The sequence below is a fragment of the Tenrec ecaudatus genome, chromosome X (genome assembly GCF_050624435.1).
Source record: "Tenrec ecaudatus isolate mTenEca1 chromosome X, mTenEca1.hap1, whole genome shotgun sequence".
In the NCBI taxonomy this organism is placed as follows: domain Eukaryota; kingdom Metazoa; phylum Chordata; class Mammalia; order Afrosoricida; family Tenrecidae; genus Tenrec; species Tenrec ecaudatus.
In genome coordinates this window covers 63,299,056-63,319,675 of record NC_134548.1, presented here as the reverse complement: position 1 = coordinate 63,319,675, position 20,620 = coordinate 63,299,056, and positions in this window count along the sequence as shown.

The following is a 20,620-nucleotide window of genomic DNA, read 5'->3' as shown; positions in this document are numbered from 1 at the left end:
TTTTGTGTTGAGACAAAGTGTGCTGAATTTACCTGCCAGCAGTTGCTTGCCCTCCCTTTCTTTTAAGGTCGATGGAGACGCACGAGTGTAAGGAGAACGGTGAATGGTGGCCGTTCATAACCCAGGATCATCAGAAACCGCAGAGTAAATTTTAGGAACGTAGCCGTAGGACAGCGGAGAAAACTTCACTCAGGGACTTCAGTGAACCCTCCTTACAATGCTGAGGCCTGACACGCCTAGTGCCTTGGGCAACACGGCTCCTGCCCCAGGTAGTTTTGTTGAGCGTGCCTCCCTCTGGGGGTGCCTTTTCTCTCCCAGCAATATTGCTCCGTGAAATTCGGCCGATGATGAAAACTATTTGCCATGGGTTTGTCCTTTCACCTCATTGGCCTCATCTTTGAAGTACAAATGCTTTTCTACACGGGTGCTGCCTCCCTGAGCTTTCCTTTGTCTTGGCTCAATCGATGCAGATTCCTGTGCTGAATATGCCATGGACTAGCACAGGTGGGTGCTTGTCAGTATACCGGGCACACGCAGCAATTTCGTTTGTCAAGACCCACCTGGCTTGATCAAGGTTCTTTATTCCAGTGAAAACGATTTTTATCCAAATTCTAGAGGAGCACCAGGGTGCCTCTGGGAGCTACACCCGGGCCTGCAGAACAGAGGCTCCGGAGTTTTCATTTTCTGACTAAAATTCTACACGGAATTTCATGGATCTAAGGAAACCGTGAATTGTGGACGTACCAGATTCTCACATCTTCATTGTCTAATGGAAGCTGAAGTTTTCCAGTCTGATCCGGCTGCCACTTCATTTCTGGCAATGACCATTCAATTGTGGACGTTCAGCCTTCTTCGGAATTCTCTTATACCGGCATGTTCCCGCGCCACATTAAGACCACTCGGTGGAGGTTCATGTGACTCAGGACAACTCTTTATTTCAGGCGTCTAGAACAAAGGGAATTCACAGAGGTTGATGATCACTTATTAAAGTCCCGTTTCTCTATGATGCCCACTGATGACACTTCTACATCTGAGGGCAAAGAGCTCGTGCAGCATGATATTCTCATTTCAGCCACGCCGCCTGCAGTTTCTTCCTTGCAGAGAAATCTTTCCCAGTGTACTTCTTTAAAATGCTGCAAAATAGTGGGAAAGAAGATTTCGGTTTAGCGTTAACTTTAAACGGGCATAGATACAGGCATGTGGGCATTTTAGACACAGTGTTTCACTGGTCTGGGGTAAAGGGTGGAGCGCCTGGGTTCCCGTGCTTCACTACTGTATGGCCTCAAGATGATGTTTGTAGGCACAGCGGCAAATCCATCGGTGGCAATGCTCTCATATTGTCATTGCGATGGGAAGATTCCTTATTCGCTAGGAAATGTTTTACCGTGGAAGACGGGTCACCACATAGCTGTCTCTTTTGTGTTGAGACAAAGTGTGCTGAATTTACCTGCCAGCAGTTGCTTGCCCTCCCTTTCTTTTAAGGTCGATGGAGACGCACGAGTGTAAGGAGAACGGTGAATGGTGGCCGTTCATAACCCAGGATCATCAGAAACCGCAGAGTAAATTTTAGGAACGTAGCCGTAGGACAGCGGAGAAAACTTCACTCAGGGACTTCAGTGAACCCTCCTTACAATGCTGAGGCCTGACACGCCTAGTGCCTTGGGCAACACGGCTCCTGCCCCAGGTAGTTTTGTTGAGCGTGCCTCCCTCTGGGGGTGCCTTTTCTCTCCCAGCAATATTGCTCCGTGAAATTTGGCCGATGATGAAAACTATTTGCCATGGGTTTGTCCTTTCACCTCATTGGCCTCATCTTTGAAGTACAAATGCTTTTCTACACGGGTGCTGCCTCCCTGAGCTTTCCTTTGTCTTGGCTCAATAGATGCAGATTCCTGTGCTGAATACGCCATGGACTAGCACAGGTGGGTGCTTGTCAGTATAAGGGGCACACGCAGCAATTTCGTTTGTCAAGACCCACCTGGCTTGATCAAGGTTCTTTATTCCAGTGAAAACGATTTTTATCGAAATTCTAGAGGAGCACCAGGGTGCCTCTGGGAGCTACACCCGGGCCTGCAGAACAGAGGCTCCGGAGTTTTCATTTTCTGACTAAAATTCTACACGGAATTTCATGGATCTAAGGAAACCGTGAATTGTGGACGTACCAGATTCTCACATCTTCATTGTCTAATGGAAGCTGAAGTTTCCCAGTCTGATCCGGCTGCCACTTCATTTCTGGCAATGACCATTCAATTGTGGACGTTCAGCCTTCTTCGGAATTCTCTTATACCGGCATGTTCCCGCGCCACATTAAGACCACTCGGTGGAGGTTCATGTGACTCAGGACAACTCTTTATTTCAGGCGTCTAGAACAAAGGGAATTCACAGAGGTTGATGATCACTTATTAAAGTCCCGTTTCTCTATGATGCCCACTGATGACACTTCTACATCTGAGGGCAAAGAGCTCGTGCAGCATGATATTCTCATTTCAGCCACGCCGCCTGCAGTTTATTCCTTGCAGAGAAATCTTTCCCAGTGTACTTCTTTAAAATGCTGCAAAATAGTGGGAAAGAAGATTTCGGTTTAGCGTTAACTTTAAACGGGCATAGATACAGGCATGTGGGCATTTTAGACACAGTGTTTCACTGGTCTAGGGTAAAGGGTGGAGTGCCTGGGTTCCCGTGCTTCACTACTGTATGGCCTCAAGATGATGTTTGTAGGCACAGCGGCAAATCCATCGGTGGCAATTCTCTGATATTGTCATTGCGATGGGAAGATTCCTTATTCGCTAGGAAATGTTTTACCGTGGAAGACGGGTCACCACAGAGCTGTCTCTTTTGTGTTGAGACAAAGTGTGCTGAATTTACCTGCCAGCAGTTGCCTGTCCTCCCTTTCTTTTAAGGTCGATGGAGACGCACGAGTGTAAGGAGAACGGTGAATGGTGGCCGTTCATAACCCTGGATCATCAGAAACCGCAGAGTAAATTTTAGGAACGTAGACGTAGGACAGCGGAGAAAACTTCACTCAGGGACTTCAGTGAACCCTCCTTACAATGCTGAGGCCTGACACGCCTAGTGCCTGGGGGCAACCCGGCTCCTGCCCTAGGTAGTTTTGTTGAGCGTGCCTCCCTCTGGGGGTGCCTTTTCTCTCCCAGCAATATTGCTCCGTGAAATTTGGCCGATGATGAAAACTATTTGCCATGGGTTTGTCCTTTCACCTCATTGGCCTCATCTTTGAAGTACAAATGCTTTTCTACACGGGTGCTGCCTCCCTGAGCTTTCCTTTGTCTTGGCTCAATGGATGCAGATTCCTGTGCTGAATACGCCATGGACTAGCACAGGTGGGTGCTTGTCAGTATACCGGGCACACGCAGCAATTTCGTTTGTCAAGACCCACCTGGCTTGATCAAGGTTCTTTATTCCAGTGAAAACGATTTCTATCGAAATTCTAGAGGAGCACCAGGGTGCCTCTGGGAGCTACACCCGGGCCTGCAGAACAGAGGCTCCGGAGTTTTCATTTTCTGACTAAAATTCTACACGGAATTTCATGGATCTAAGGAAACCGTGAATTGTGGACGTACCAGATTCTCACATCTTCATTGTCTAATGGAAGCTGAAGTTTCCCAGTCTGATCCGGCTGCCACTTCATTTCTGGCAATGACCATTCAATTGTGGACGTTCAGCCTTCTTCGGAATTCTCTTATACCGGCATGTTCCCGCGCCACATTAAGACCACTCGGTGGAGGTTCATGTGACTCAGGACAACTCTTTATTTCAGGCGTCTAGAACAAAGGGAATTCACAGAGGTTGATGATCACTTATTAAAGTCCCGTTTCTCTATGATGCCCACTGATGACACTTCTACATCTGAGGGCAAAGAGCTCGTGCAGCATGATATTCTCATTTCAGCCACGCCGCCTGCAGTTTCTTCCTTGCAGAGAAATCTTTCCCAGTGTACTTCTTTAAAATGCTGCAAAATAGTGGGAAAGAAGATTTCGGTTTAGCGTTAACTTTAAACGGGCATAGATACAGGCATGTGGGCATTTTAGACACAGTGTTTCACTGGTCTGGGGTAAAGGGTGGAGCGCCTGGGTTCCCGTGCTTCACTACTGTATGGCCTCAAGATGATGTTTGTAGGCACAGCGGCAAATCCATCGGTGGCAATACTCTCATATTGTCATTGCGATGGGAAGATTCCTTATTCGCTAGGAAATGTTTTACCGTGGAAGACGGGTCACCACATAGCTGTCTCTTTTGTGTTGAGACAAAGTGTGCTGAATTTACCTGCCAGCAGTTGCTTGTCCTCCCTTTCTTTTAAGGTCGATGGAGACGCACGAGTGTAAGGAGAACGGTGAATGGTGGCCGTTCATAACCCAGGATCATCAGAAACCGCAGAGTAAATTTTAGGAACGTAGACGTAGGACAGCGGAGAAAACTTCACTCAGGGACTTCAGTGAACCCTCCTTACAATGCTGAGGCCTGACACGCCTAGTGCCTTGGGCAACACGGCTCCTGCCCCAGGTAGTTTTGTTGAGCGTGCCTCCCTCTGGGGGTGCCTTTTCTCTCCCAGCAATATTGCTCCATGAAATTCGGCCGATGATGAAAACTATTTGCCATAGGTTTGTCCTTTCACCTCATTGGCCTCATCTTTGAATTACAAATGCTTTTCTACAAGGGTGCTGCCTCCCTGAGCTTTCCTTTGTCTTGGCTCAATCTATGCAGATTCCTGTGCTGAATACGCCATGGACTAGCACAGGTGGGTGCTTGTCAGTATACCGGGCACACGCAGCAATTTCGTTTGTCAAGACCCACTTGGCTTGATCAAGGTTCTTTATTCCAGTGAAAACGATTTTTATCCAAATTCTAGAGGAGCACCAGTGTGCCTCTGGGAGCTACACCCGGGCCTGCTGAACAGAGGCTCCGGAGTTTTCATTTTCTGACTAAAATTCTACACGGAATTTCATGGATCTAAGGAAACCGTGAATTGTGGACGTACCAGATTCTCACATCTTCATTGTCTAATGGAAGCTGAAGTTTCCCAGTCTGATCCGGCTGCCATTTCATTTCTGGCAATGACCATTCAATTGTGGACGTTCAGCTTTCTTCGGAATTCTCTTATACCGGCATGTTCCCGCGCCACATTAAGACCACTCGGTGGAGGTTCATGTGACTCAGGACAACTCTTTATTTCAGGCGTCTAGAACAAAGGGAATTCACAGAGGTTGATGATCACTTATTAAAGTCCCGTTTCTCTATGATGCCCACTGATGACACTTCTACATCTGAGGGCAAAGAGCTCATGCAGCATGATATTCTCATTTCAGCCACGCCGCCTGCAGTTTCTTCCTTGCAGAGAAATCTTTCCCAGTGTACTTCTTTAAAATGCTGCAAAATAGTGGGAAAGAAGATTTCGGTTTAGCGTTAACTTTAAACGGGCATAGATACAGGCATGTGGGCATTTTAGACACAGTGTTTCACTGGTCTAGGGTAAAGGGTGGAGTGCCTGGGTTCCCGTGCTTCACTACTGTATGGCCTCAAGATGATGTTTGTAGGCACAGCGGCAAATCCATCGGTGGCAATTCTCTGATATTGTCATTGCGATGGGAAGATTCCTTATTCGCTAGGAAATGTTTTACCGTGGAAGACGGGTCACCACAGAGCTGTCTCTTTTGTGTTGAGACAAAGTGTGCTGAATTTACCTGCCAGCAGTTGCCTGTCCTCCCTTTCTTTTAAGGTCGATGGAGACGCACGAGTGTAAGGAGAACGGTGAATGGTGGCCGTTCATAACCCTGGATCATCAGAAACCGCAGAGTAAATTTTAGGAACGTAGACGTAGGACAGCGGAGAAAACTTCACTCAGGGACTTCAGTGAACCCTCCTTACAATGCTGAGGCCTGACACGCCTAGTGCCTGGGGGCAACCCGGCTCCTGCCCTAGGTAGTTTTGTTGAGCGTGCCTCCCTCTGGGGATGCCTTTTCTCTCCCAGCAATATTGCTCCGTGAAATTTGGCCGATGATGAAAACTATTTGCCATAGGTTTGTCCTTTCACCTCATTGGCCTCATCTTTGAAGTACAAATGCTTTTCTACACGGGTGCTGCCTCCCTGAGCTTTCCTTTGTCTTGGCTCAATGGATGCAGATTCCTGTGCTGAATACGCCATGGACTAGCACAGGTGGGTGCTTGTCAGTATACCGGGCACACGCAGCAATTTCGTTTGTCAAGACCCACCTGGCTTGATCAAGGTTCTTTATTCCAGTGAAAACGATTTTTATCGAAATTCTAGAGGAGCACCAGTGTGCCTCTGGGAGCTACACCCGGGCCTGCAGAACAGAGGCTCCGGAGTTTTCATTTTCTGACTAAAATTCTACACGGAATTTCATGGATCTAAGGAAACCGTGAATTGTGGACGTACCAGATTCTCACATCTTCATTGTCTAATGGAAGCTGAAGTTTCCCAGTCTGATCCGGCTGCCACTTCATTTCTGGCAATGACCATTCAATTGTGGACGTTCAGCCTTCTTCGGAATTCTCTTATACCGGCATGTTCCCGCGCCACATTAAGACCACTCGGTGGAGGTTCATGTGACTCAGGACAACTCTTTATTTCAGGCGTCTAGAACAAAGGGAATTCACAGAGGTTGATGATCACTTATTAAAGTCCCGTTTCTCTATGATGCCCACTGATGACACTTCTACATCTGAGGGCAAAGAGCTCGTGCAGCATGATATTCTCATTTCAGCCACGCCGCCTGCAGTTTCTTCCTTGCAGAGAAATCTTTCCCAGTGTACTTCTTTAAAATGCTGCAAAATAGTGGGAAAGAAGATTTCGGTTTAGCGTTAACTTTAAACGGGCATAGATACAGGCATGTGGGCATTTTAGACACAGTGTTTCACTGGTCTGGGGTAAAGGGTGGAGCGCCTGGGTTCCCGTGCTTCACTACTGTATGGCCTCAAGATGATGTTTGTAGGCACAGCGGCAAATCCATCGGTGGCAATACTCTCATATTGTCATTGCGATGGGAAGATTCCTTATTCGCTAGGAAATGTTTTACCGTGGAAGACGGGTCACCACATAGCTGTCTCTTTTGTGTTGAGACAAAGTGTGCTGAATTTACCTGCCATCAGTTGCTTGTCCTCCCTTTCTTTTAAGGTCGATGGAGACGCACGAGTGTAAGGAGAACGGTGAATGGTGGCCGTTCATAACCCAGGATCATCAGAAACCGCAGAGTAAATTTTAGGAACGTAGACGTAGGACAGCGGAGAAAACTTCACTCAGGGACTTCAGTGAACCCTCCTTACAATGCTGAGGCCTGACACGCCTAGTGCCTTGGGCAACACGGCTCCTGCCCCAGGTAGTTTTGTTGAGCGTGCCTCCCTCTGGGGGTGCGTTTTCTCTCCCAGCAATATTGCTCCGTGAAATTCGGCCTATGATGAAAACTATTTGCCATAGGTTTGTCCTTTCACCTCATTGGCCTCATCTTTGAAGTACAAATGCTTTTCTACAAGGGTGCTGCCTCCCTGAGCTTTCCTTTGTCTTGGCTCAATCGATGCAGATTCCTGTGCTGAATACGCCATGGACTAGCACAGGTGGGTGCTTGTCAGTATACCGGGCACACGCAGCAATTTCGTTTGTCAAGACCCACCTGGCTTGATAAAGGTTCTTTATTCCAGTGAAAACGATTTTTATCCAAATTCTAGAGGAGCACCAGTGTGCCTCTGGGAGCTACACCCGGGCCTGCAGAACAGAGGCTCCGGAGTTTTCATTTTCTGACTAAAATTCTACACGGAATTTCATGGATCTAAGGAAACCGTGAATTGTGGACGTACCAGATTCTCACATCTTCATTGTCTAATGGAAGCTGAAGTTTCCCAGTCTGATCCGGCTGCCATTTCATTTCTGGCAATGACCATTCAATTGTGGACGTTCAGCTTTCTTCGGAATTCTCTTATACCGGCATGTTCCCGCGCCACATTAAGACCACTCGGTGGAGGTTCATGTGACTCAGGACAACTCTTTATTTCAGGCGTCTAGAACAAAGGGAATTCACAGAGGTTGATGATCACTTATTAAAGTCCCGTTTCTCTATGATGCCCACTGATGACACTTCTACATCTGAGGGCAAAGAGCTCATGCAGCATGATATTCTCATTTCAGCCACGCCGCCTGCAGTTTCTTCCTTGCAGAGAAATCTTTCCCAGTGTACTTCTTTAAAATGCTGCAAAATAGTGGGAAAGAAGATTTCGGTTTAGCGTTAACTTTAAACGGGCATAGATACAGGCATGTGGGCATTTTAGACACAGTGTTTCACTGGTCTAGGGTAAAGGGTGGAGTGCCTGGGTTCCCGTGCTTCACTACTGTATGGCCTCAAGATGATGTTTGTAGGCACAGCGGCAAATCCATCGGTGGCAATTCTCTGATATTGTCATTGCGATGGGAAGATTCCTTATTCGCTAGGAAATGTTTTACCGTGGAAGACGGGTCACCACAGAGCTGTCTCTTTTGTGTTGAGACAAAGTGTGCTGAATTTACCTGCCAGCAGTTGCCTGTCCTCCCTTTCTTTTAAGGTCGATGGAGACGCACGAGTGTAAGGAGAACGGTGAATGGTGGCCGTTCATAACCCAGGATCATCAGAAACCGCAGAGTAAATTTTAGGAACGTAGACGTAGGACAGCGGAGAAAACTTCACTCAGGGACTTCAGTGAACCCTCCTTACAATGCTGAGGCCTGACACGCCTAGTGCCTTGGGCAACACGGCTCCTGCCCCAGGTAGTTTTGTTGAGCGTGCCTCCCTCTGGGGGTGCCTTTTCTCTCCCAGCAATATTGCTCCGTGAAATTCGGCCGATGATGAAAACTATTTGCCATGGGTTTGTCCTTTCACCTCATTGGCCTCATCTTTGAAGTACAAATGCTTTTCTACACGGGTGCTGCCTCCCTGAGCTTTCCTTTGTCTTGGCTCAATCGATGCAGATTCCTGTGCTGAATATGCCATGGACTAGCACAGGTGGGTGCTTGTCAGTATACCGGGCACACGCAGCAATTTCGTTTGTCAAGACCCACCTGGCTTGATCAAGGTTCTTTATTCCAGTGAAAATGATTTTTATCCAAATTCTAGAGGAGCACCAGGGTGCCTCTGGGAGCTACACCCGGGCCTGCAGAACAGGGGCTCCGGAGTTTTCATTTTCTGACTAAAATTCTACACGGAATTTCATGGATCTAAGGAAACCGTGAATTGTGGACGTACCAGATTCTCACATCTTCATTGTCTAATGGAAGCTGAAGTTTTCCAGTCTGATCCGGCTGCCACTTCATTTCTGGCAATGACCATTCAATTGTGGACGTTCAGCCTTCTTCGGAATTCTCTTATACAAGCATGTTCCCGCGCCACATTAAGACCACTCGGTGGAGGTTCATGTGACTCAGGACAACTCTTTATTTCAGGCGTCTAGAACAAAGGGAATTCACAGAGGTTGATGATCACTTATTAAAGTCCCGTTTCTCTATGATGCCCACTGATGACACTTCTACATCTGAGGGCAAAGAGCTCGTGCAGCATGATATTCTCATTTCAGCCACGCCGCCTGCAGTTTCTTCCTTGCAGAGAAATCTTTCCCAGTGTACTTCTTTAAAATGCTGCACAATAGTGGGAAAGAAGATTTCGGTTTAGCGTTAACTTTAAACGGGCATAGATACAGGCATGTGGGCATTTTAGACACAGTGTTTCACTGGTCTGGGGTAAAGGGTGGAGCGCCTGGGTTCCCGTGCTTCACTACTGTATGGCCTCAAGATGATGTTTGTAGGCACAGCGGCAAATCCATCGGTGGCAATACTCTCATATTGTCATTGCGATGGGAAGATTCCTTATTCGCTAGGAAATGTTTTACCGTGGAAGACGGGTCACCACATAGCTGTCTCTTTTGTGTTGAGACAAAGTGTGCTGAATTTACCTGCCAGCAGTTGCTTGTCCTCCCTTTCTTTTAAGGTCGATGGAGACGCACGAGTGTAAGGAGAACGGTGAATGGTGGCCGTTCATAACCCAGGATCATCAGAAACCGCAGAGTAAATTTTAGGAACGTAGCCGTAGGACAGAGGAGAAAACTTCACTCAGGGACTTCAGTGAACCCTCCTTACAATGCTGAGGCCTGACACGCCTAGTGCCTTGGGCAACACGGCTCCTGCCCCAGGTAGTTTTGTTGAGCGTGCCTCCCTCTGGGGGTGCCTTTTCTCTCCCAGCAATATTGCTCCGTGAAATTTGGCCGATGATGAAAACTATTTGCCATGGGTTTGTCCTTTCACCTCATTGGCCTCATCTTTGAAGTACAAATGCTTTTCTACACGGGTGCTGCCTCCCTGAGCTTTCCTTTGTCTTGGCTCAATCGATGCAGATTCCTGTGCTGAATACGCCATGGACTAGCACAGGTGGGTGCTTGTCAGTATAAGGGGCACACGCAGCAATTTCGTTTGTCAAGACCCACCTGGCTTGATCAAGGTTCTTTATTCCAGTGAAAACGATTTTTATCGAAATTCTAGAGGAGCACCAGGGTGCCTCTGGTAGCTACACCCGGGCCTGCAGAACAGAGGCTCCGGAGTTTTCATTTTCTGACTAAAATTCTACACGGAATTTCATGGATCTAAGGAAACCGTGAATTGTGGACATACCAGATTCTCACATCTTCATTGTCTAATGGAAGCTGAAGTTTCCCAGTCTGATCCGGCTGCCACTTCATTTCTGGCAATGACCATTCAATTGTGGACGTTCAGCCTTCTTCGGAATTCTCTTATACCGGCATGTTCCCGCGCCACATTAAGACCACTCGGTGGAGGTTCATGTGACTCAGGACAACTCTTTATTTCAGGCGTCTAGAACAAAGGGAATTCACAGAGGTTGATGATCACTTATTAAAGTCCCGTTTCTCTATGATGCCCACTGAAGACACTTCTACATCTGAGGGCAAAGAGCTCGTGCAGCATGATATTCTCATTTCAGCCACGCCGCCTGCAGTTTCTTCCTTGCAGAGAAATCTTTCCCAGTGTACTTCTTTAAAATGCTGCAAAATAGTGGGAAAGAAGATTTCGGTTTAGCGTTAACTTTAAACGGGCATAGATACAGGCATGTGGGCATTTTAGACACAGTGTTTCACTGGTCTAGGGTAAAGGGTGGAGTGCCTGGGTTCCCGTGCTTCACTACTGTATGGCCTCAAGATGATGTTTGTAGGCACAGCGGCAAATCCATCGGTGGCAATTCTCTGATATTGTCATTGCGATGGGAAGATTCCTTATTCGCTAGGAAATGTTTTACCGTGGAAGACGGGTCACCACAGAGCTGTCTCTTTTGTGTTGAGACAAAGTGTGCTGAATTTACCTGCCAGCAGTTGCCTGTCCTCCCTTTCTTTTAAGGTCGATGGAGACGCACGAGTGTAAGGAGAACGGTGAATGGTGGCCGTTCATAACCCTGGATCATCAGAAACCGCAGAGTAAATTTTAGGAACGTAGACGTAGGACAGCGGAGAAAACTTCACTCAGGGACTTCAGTGAACCCTCCTTACAATGCTGAGGCCTGACACGCCTAGTGCCTGGGGGCAACCCGGCTCCTGCCCTAGGTAGTTTTGTTGAGCGTGCCTCCCTCTGGGGGTGCCTTTTCTCTCCCAGCAATATTGCTCCGTGAAATTTGGCCGATGATGAAAACTATTTGCCATGGGTTTGTCCTTTCACCTCATTGGCCTCATCTTTGAAATACAAATGCTTTTCTACACGGGTGCTGCCTCCCTGAGCTTTCCTTTGTCTTGGCTCAATCGATGCAGATTCCTGTGCTGAATACGCCATGGACTAGCACAGGTGGGTGCTTGTCAGTATACCAGGCACACGCAGCAATTTCGTTTGTCAAGACCCACTTGGCTTGATAAAGGTTCTTTATTCCAGTGAAAATGATTTTTATCCAAATTCTAGAGGAGCACCAGTGTGCCTCTGGGAGCTACACCCGGGCCTGCAGAACAGAGGCTCCGGAGTTTTCACTTTCTGACTAAAATTCTACACGGAATTTCATGGATCTAAGGAAACCGTGAATTGTGGACGTACCAGATTCTCACATCTTCATTGTCTAATGGAAGCTGAAGTTTCCCAGTCTGATCCGGCTGCCACTTCATTTCTGGCAATGACCATTCAATTGTGGACGTTCAGCCTTCTTCGGAATTCTCTTATACCGGCATGTTCCCGCGCCACATTAAGACCACTCGGTGGAGGTTCATGTGACTCAGGACAACTCTTTATTTCAGGCGTCTAGAACAAAGGGAATTCACAGAGGTTGATGATCACTTATTAAAGTCCCGTTTCTCTATGATGCCCACTGATGACACTTCTACATCTGAGGGCAAAGAGCTCGTGCAGCATGATATTCTCATTTCAGCCACGCCGCCTGCAGTTTCTTCCTTGCAGAGAAATCTTTCCCAGTGTACTTCTTTAAAATGCTGCAAAATAGTGGGAAAGAAGATTTCGGTTTAGCGTTAACTTTAAACGGGCATAGATACAGGCATGTGGGCATTTTAGACACAGTGTTTCACTGGTCTGGGGTAAAGGGTGGAGCGCCTGGGTTCCCGTGCTTCACTACTGTATGGCCTCAAGATGATGTTTGTAGGCACAGCGGCAAATCCATCGGTGGCAATACTCTCATATTGTCATTGCGATGGGAAGATTCCTTATTCGCTAGGAAATGTTTTACCGTGGAAGACGGGTCACCACATAGCTGTCTCTTTTGTGTTGAGACAAAGTGTGCTGAATTTACCTGCCATCAGTTGCTTGTCCTCCCTTTCTTTTAAGGTCGATGGAGACGCAGGAGTGTAAGGAGAACGGTGAATGGTGGCCGTTCATAACCCAGGATCATCAGAAACCGCAGAGTAAATTTTAGGAACGTAGACGTAGGACAGCGGAGAAAACTTCACTCAGGGACTTCAGTGAACCCTCCTTACAATGCTGAGGCCTGACACGCCTAGTGCCTTGGGCAACACGGCTCCTGCCCCAGGTAGTTTTGTTGAGCGTGCCTCCCTCTGGGGGTGCCTTTTCTCTCCCAGCAATATTGCTCCGTGAAATTCGGCCGATGATGAAAACTATTTGCCATAGGTTTGTCCTTTCACCTCATTGGCCTCATCTTTGAAGTACAAATGCTTTTCTACAAGGGTGCTGCCTCCCTGAGCTTTCCTTTGTCTTGGCTCAATCTATGCAGATTCCTGTGCTGAATACGCCATGGACTAGCACAGGTGGGTGCTTGTCAGTATACCGGGCACACGCAGCAATTTCGTTTGTCAAGACCCACTTGGCTTGATCAAGGTTCTTTATTCCAGTGAAAACGATTTTTATCCAAATTCTAGAGGAGCACCAGTGTGCCTCTGGGAGCTACACCCGGGCCTGCTGAACAGAGGCTCCGGAGTTTTCATTTTCTGACTAAAATTCTACACGGAATTTCATGGATCTAAGGAAACCGTGAATTGTGGACGTACCAGATTCTCACATCTTCATTGTCTAATGGAAGCTGAAGTTTCCCAGTCTGATCCGGCTGCCATTTCATTTCTGGCAATGACCATTCAATTGTGGACGTTCAGCTTTCTTCGGAATTCTCTTATACCGGCATGTTCCCGCGCCACATTAAGACCACTCGGTGGAGGTTCATGTGACTCAGGACAACTCTTTATTTCAGGCGTCTAGAACAAAGGGAATTCACAGAGGTTGATGATCACTTATTAAAGTCCCGTTTCTCTATGATGCCCACTGATGACACTTCTACATCTGAGGGCAAAGAGCTCATGCAGCATGATATTCTCATTTCAGCCACGCCGCCTGCAGTTTCTTCCTTGCAGAGAAATCTTTCCCAGTGTACTTCTTTAAAATGCTGCAAAATAGTGGGAAAGAAGATTTCGGTTTAGCGTTAACTTTAAACGGGCATAGATACAGGCATGTGGGCATTTTAGACACAGTGTTTCACTGGTCTAGGGTAAAGGGTGGAGTGCCTGGGTTCCCGTGCTTCACTACTGTATGGCCTCAAGATGATGTTTGTAGGCACAGCGGCAAATCCATCGGTGGCAATTCTCTGATATTGTCATTGCGATGGGAAGATTCCTTATTCGCTAGGAAATGTTTTACCGTGGAAGACGGGTCACCACAGAGCTGTCTCTTTTGTGTTGAGACAAAGTGTGCTGAATTTACCTGCCAGCAGTTGCCTGTCCTCCCTTTCTTTTAAGGTCGATGGAGACGCACGAGTGTAAGGAGAACTGTGAATGGTGGCCATTCATAACCCTGGATCATCAGAAACCGCAGAGTAAATTTTAGGAACGTAGACGTAGGACAGCGGAGAAAACTTCACTCAGGGACTTCAGTGAACCCTCCTTACAATGCTGAGGCCTGACACGCCTAGTGCCTGGGGGCAACCCGGCTCCTGCCCTAGGTAGTTTTGTTGAGCGTGCCTCCCTCTGGGGGTGCCTTTTCTCTCCCAGGAATATTGCTCCGTGAAATTCGGCCTATGATGAAAACTATTTGCCATAGGTTTGTCCTTTCACCTCATTGGCCTCATCTTTGAAGTACAAATGCTTTTCTACAAGGGTGCTGCCTCCCTGAGCTTTCCTTTGTCTTGGCTCAATCTATGCAGATTCCTGTGCTGAATACGCCATGGACTAGCACAGGTGGGTGCTTGTCAGTATACCGGGCACACGCAGCAATTTCGTTTGTCAAGACCCACTTGGCTTGATCAAGGTTCTTTATTCCAGTGAAAACGATTTTTATCCAAATTCTAGAGGAGCACCAGTGTGCCTCTGGGAGCTACACCCGGGCCTGCTGAACAGAGGCTCCGGAGTTTTCATTTTCTGACTAAAATTCTACACGGAATTTCATGGATCTAAGGAAACCGTGAATTGTGGACGTACCAGATTCTCACATCTTCATTGTCTAATGGAAGCTGAAGTTTCCCAGTCTGATCCGGCTGCCATTTCATTTCTGGCAATGACCATTCAATTGTGGACGTTCAGCTTTCTTCGGAATTCTCTTATACCGGCATGTTCCCGCGCCACATTAAGACCACTCGTTGGAGGTTCATGTGACTCAGGACAACTCTTTATTTCAGGCGTCTAGAACAAAGGGAATTCACAGAGGTTGATGATCACTTATTAAAGTCCCGTTTCTCTATGATGCCCACTGATGACACTTCTACATCTGAGGGCAAAGAGCTCATGCAGCATGATATTCTCATTTCAGCCACGCCGCCTGCAGTTTCTTCCTTGCAGAGAAATCTTTCCCAGTGTACTTCTTTAAAATGCTGCAAAATAGTGGGAAAGAAGATTTCGGTTTAGCGTTAACTTTAAACGGGCATAGATACAGGCATGTGGGCATTTTAGACACAGTGTTTCACTGGTCTAGGGTAAAGGGTGGAGTGCCTGGGTTCCCGTGCTTCACTACTGTATGGCCTCAAGATGATGTTTGTAGGCACAGCGGCAAATCCATCGGTGGCAATTCTCTGATATTGTCATTGCGATGGGAAGATTCCTTATTCGCTAGGAAATGTTTTACCGTGGAAGACGGGTCACCACAGAGCTGTCTCTTTTGTGTTGAGACAAAGTGTACTGAATTTACCTGCCAGCAGTTGCCTGTCCTCCCTTTCTTTTAAGGTCGATGGAGACGCACGAGTGTAAGGAGAACGGTGAATGGTGGCCGTTCATAACCCAGGATCATCAGAAACCGCAGAGTAAATTTTAGGAACGTAGACGTAGGACAGCGGAGAAAACTTCACTCAGGGACTTCAGTGAACCCTCCTTACAATGCTGAGGCCTGACACGCCTAGTGCCTTGGGCAACACGGCTCCTGCCCCAGGTAGTTTTGTTGAGCGTGCCTCCCTCTGGGGGTGCCTTTTCTCTCCCAGCAATATTGCTCCGTGAAATTCGGCCGATGATGAAAACTATTTGCCATGGGTTTGTCCTTTCACCTCATTGGCCTCATCTTTGAAGTACAAATGCTTTTCTACACGGGTGCTGCCTCCCTGAGCTTTCCTTTGTCTTGGCTCAATCGATGCAGATTCCTGTGCTGAATATGCCATGGACTAGCACAGGTGGGTGCTTGTCAGTATACCGGGCACACGCAGCAATTTCGTTTGTCAAGACCCACCTGGCTTGATCAAGGTTCTTTATTCCAGTGAAAATGATTTTTATCCAAATTCTAGAGGAGCACCAGGGTGCCTCTGGGAGCTACACCCGGGCCTGCAGAACAGGGGCTCCGGAGTTTTCATTTTCTGACTAAAATTCTACACGGAATTTCATGGATCTAAGGAAACCGTGAATTGTGGACGTACCAGATTCTCACATCTTCATTGTCTAATGGAAGCTGAAGTTTTCCAGTCTGATCCGGCTGCCACTTCATTTCTGGCAATGACCATTCAATTGTGGACGTTCAGCCTTCTTCGGAATTCTCTTATACAAGCATGTTCCCGCGCCACATTAAGACCACTCGGTGGAGGTTCATGTGACTCAGGACAACTCTTTATTTCAGGCGTCTAGAACAAAGGGAATTCACAGAGGTTGATGATCACTTATTAAAGTCCCGTTTCTCTATGATGCCCACTGATGACACTTCTACATCTGAGGGCAAAGAGCTCGTGCAGCATGATATTCTCATTTCAGCCACGCCGCCTGCAGTTTCTTCCTTGCAGAGAAATCTTTCCCAGTGTACTTCTTTAAAATGCTGCACAATAGTGGGAAAGAAGATTTCGGTTTAGCGTTAACTTTAAACGGGCATAGATACAGGCATGTGGGCATTTTAGACACAGTGTTTCACTGGTCTGGGGTAAAGGGTGGAGCGCCTGGGTTCCCGTGCTTCACTACTGTATGGCCTCAAGATGATGTTTGTAGGCACAGCGGCAAATCCATCGGTGGCAATACTCTCATATTGTCATTGCGATGGGAAGATTCCTTATTCGCTAGGAAATGTTTTACCGTGGAAGACGGGTCACCACATAGCTGTCTCTTTTGTGTTGAGACAAAGTGTGCTGAATTTACCTGCCAGCAGTTGCTTGTCCTCCCTTTCTTTTAAGGTCGATGGAGACGCACGAGTGTAAGGAGAACGGTGAATGGTGGCCGTTCATAACCCAGGATCATCAGAAACCGCAGAGTAAATTTTAGGAACGTAGCCGTAGGACAGAGGAGAAAACTTCACTCAGGGACTTCAGTGAACCCTCCTTACAATGCTGAGGCCTGACACGCCTAGTGCCTTGGGCAACACGGCTCCTGCCCCAGGTAGTTTTGTTGAGCGTGCCTCCCTCTGGGGGTGCCTTTTCTCTCCCAGCAATATTGCTCCGTGAAATTTGGCCGATGATGAAAACTATTTGCCATGGGTTTGTCCTTTCACCTCATTGGCCTCATCTTTGAAGTACAAATGCTTTTCTACACGGGTGCTGCCTCCCTGAGCTTTCCTTTGTCTTGGCTCAATCGATGCAGATTCCTGTGCTGAATACGCCATGGACTAGCACAGGTGGGTGCTTGTCAGTATAAGGGGCACACGCAGCAATTTCGTTTGTCAAGACCCACCTGGCTTGATCAAGGTTCTTTATTCCAGTGAAAACGATTTTTATCGAAATTCTAGAGGAGCACCAGGGTGCCTCTGGTAGCTACACCCGGGCCTGCAGAACAGAGGCTCCGGAGTTTTCATTTTCTGACTAAAATTCTACACGGAATTTCATGGATCTAAGGAAACCGTGAATTGTGGACGTACCAGATTCTCACATCTTCATTGTCTAATGGAAGCTGAAGTTTCCCAGTCTGATCCGGCTGCCACTTCATTTCTGGCAATGACCATTCAATTGTGGACGTTCAGCCTTCTTCGGAATTCTCTTATACCGGCATGTTCCCGCGCCACATTAAGACCACTCGGTGGAGGTTCATGTGACTCAGGACAACTCTTTATTTCAGGCGTCTAGAACAAAGGGAATTCACAGAGGTTGATGATCACTTATTAAAGTCCCGTTTCTCTATGATGCCCACTGAAGACACTTCTACATCTGAGGGCAAAGAGCTCGTGCAGCATGATATTCTCATTTCAGCCACGCCGCCTGCAGTTTCTTCCTTGCAGAGAAATCTTTCCCAGTGTACTTCTTTAAAATGCTGCAAAATAGTGGGAAAGAAGATTTCGGTTTAGCGTTAACTTTAAACGGGCATAGATACAGGCATGTGGGCATTTTAGACACAGTGTTTCACTGGTCTAGGGTAAAGGGTGGAGTGCCTGGGTTCCCGTGCTTCACTACTGTATGGCCTCAAGATGATGTTTGTAGGCACAGCGGCAAATCCATCGGTGGCAATTCTCTGATATTGTCATTGCGATGGGAAGATTCCTTATTCGCTAGGAAATGTTTTACCGTGGAAGACGGGTCACCACAGAGCTGTCTCTTTTGTGTTGAGACAAAGTGTGCTGAATTTACCTGCCAGCAGTTGCCTGTCCTCCCTTTCTTTTAAGGTCGATGGAGACGCACGAGTGTAAGGAGAACGGTGAATGGTGGCCGTTCATAACCCTGGATCATCAGAAACCGCAGAGTAAATTTTAGGAACGTAGACGTAGGACAGCGGAGAAAACTTCACTCAGGGACTTCAGTGAACCCTCCTTACAATGCTGAGGCCTGACACGCCTAGTGCCTGGGGGCAACCCGGCTCCTGCCCTAGGTAGTTTTGTTGAGCGTGCCTCCCTCTGGGGGTGCCTTTTCTCTCCCAGCAATATTGCTCCGTGAAATTTGGCCGATGATGAAAACTATTTGCCATGGGTTTGTCCTTTCACCTCATTGGCCTCATCTTTGAAGTACAAATGCTTTTCTACACGGGTGCTGCCTCCCTGAGCTTTCCTTTGTCTTGGCTCAATCGATGCAGATTCCTGTGCTGAATACGCCATGGACTAGCACAGGTGGGTGCTTGTCAGTATACCAGGCACACGCAGCAATTTCGTTTGTCAAGACCCACTTGGCTTGATAAAGGTTCTTTATTCCAGTGAAAACGATTTTTATCCAAATTCTAGAGGAGCACCAGTGTGCCTCTGGGAGCTACACCCGGGCCTGCAGAACAGAGGCTCCGGAGTTTTCACTTTCTGACTAAAATTCTACACGGAATTTCATGGATCTAAGGAAACCGTGAATTGTGGACGTACCAGATTCTCACATCTTCATTGTCTAATGGAAGCTGAAGTTTCCCAGTCTGATCCGGCTGCCACTTCATTTCTGGCAATGACCATTCAATTGTGGACGTTCAGCCTTCTTCGGAATTCTCTTATACCGGCATGTTCCCGCGCCACATTAAGACCACTCGGTGGAGGTTCATGTGACTCAGGACAACTCTTTATTTCAGGCGTCTAGAACAAAGGGAATTCACAGAGGTTGATGATCACTTATTAAAGTCCCGTTTCTCTATGATGCCCACTGATGACACTTCTACATCTGAGGGCAAAGAGCTCGTGCAGCATGATATTCTCATTTCAGCCACGCCGCCTGCAGTTTCTTCCTTGCAGAGAAATCTTTCCCAGTGTACTTCTTTAAAATGCTGCAAAATAGTGGGAAAGAAGATTTCGGTTTAGCGTTAACTTTAAACGGGCATAGATACAGGCATGTGGGCATTTTAGACACAGTGTTTCACTGGTCTGGGGTAAAGGGTGGAGCGCCTGGGTTCCCGTGCTTCACTACTGTATGGCCTCAAGATGATGTTTGTAGGCACAGCGGCAAATCCATCGGTGGCAATACTCTCATATTGTCATTGCGATGGGAAGATTCCTTATTCGCTAGGAAATGTTTTACCGTGGAAGACGGGTCACCACATAGCTGTCTCTTTTGTGTTGAGACAAAGTGTGCTGAATTTACCTGCCATCAGTTGCTTGTCCTCCCTTTCTTTTAAGGTCGATGGAGACGCACGAGTGTAAGGAGAACGGTGAATGGTGGCCGTTCATAACCCAGGATCATCAGAAACCGCAGAGTAAATTTTAGGAACGTAGACGTAGGACAGCGGAGAAAACTTCACTCAGGGACTTCAGTGAACCCTCCTTACAATGCTGAGGCCTGACACGCCTAGTGCCTTGGGCAACACGGCTCCTGCCCCAGGTAGTTTTGTTGAGCGTGCCTCCCTCTGGGGGTGCCTTTTCTCTCCCAGCAATATTGCTCCGTGAAATTCGGCCGATGATGAAAACTATTTGCCATAGGTTTGTCCTTTCACCTCATTGGCCTCATCTTTGAAGTACAAATGCTTTTCTACAAGGGTGCTGCCTCCCTGAGCTTTCCTTTGTCTTGGCTCAATCTATGCAGATTCCTGTGCTGAATACGCCATGGACTAGCACAGGTGGGTGCTTGTCAGTATACCGGGCACACGCAGCAATTTCGTTTGTCAAGACCCACTTGGCTTGATCAAGGTTCTTTATTCCAGTGAAAACGATTTTTATCCAAATTCTAGAGGAGCACCAGTGTGCCTCTGGGAGCTACACCCGGGCCTGCTGAACAGAGGCTCCGGAGTTTTCATTTTCTGACTAAAATTCTACACGGAATTTCATGGATCTAAGGAAACCGTGAATTGTGGACGTACCAGATTCTCACATCTTCATTGTCTAATGGAAGCTGAAGTTTCCCAGTCTGATCCGGCTGCC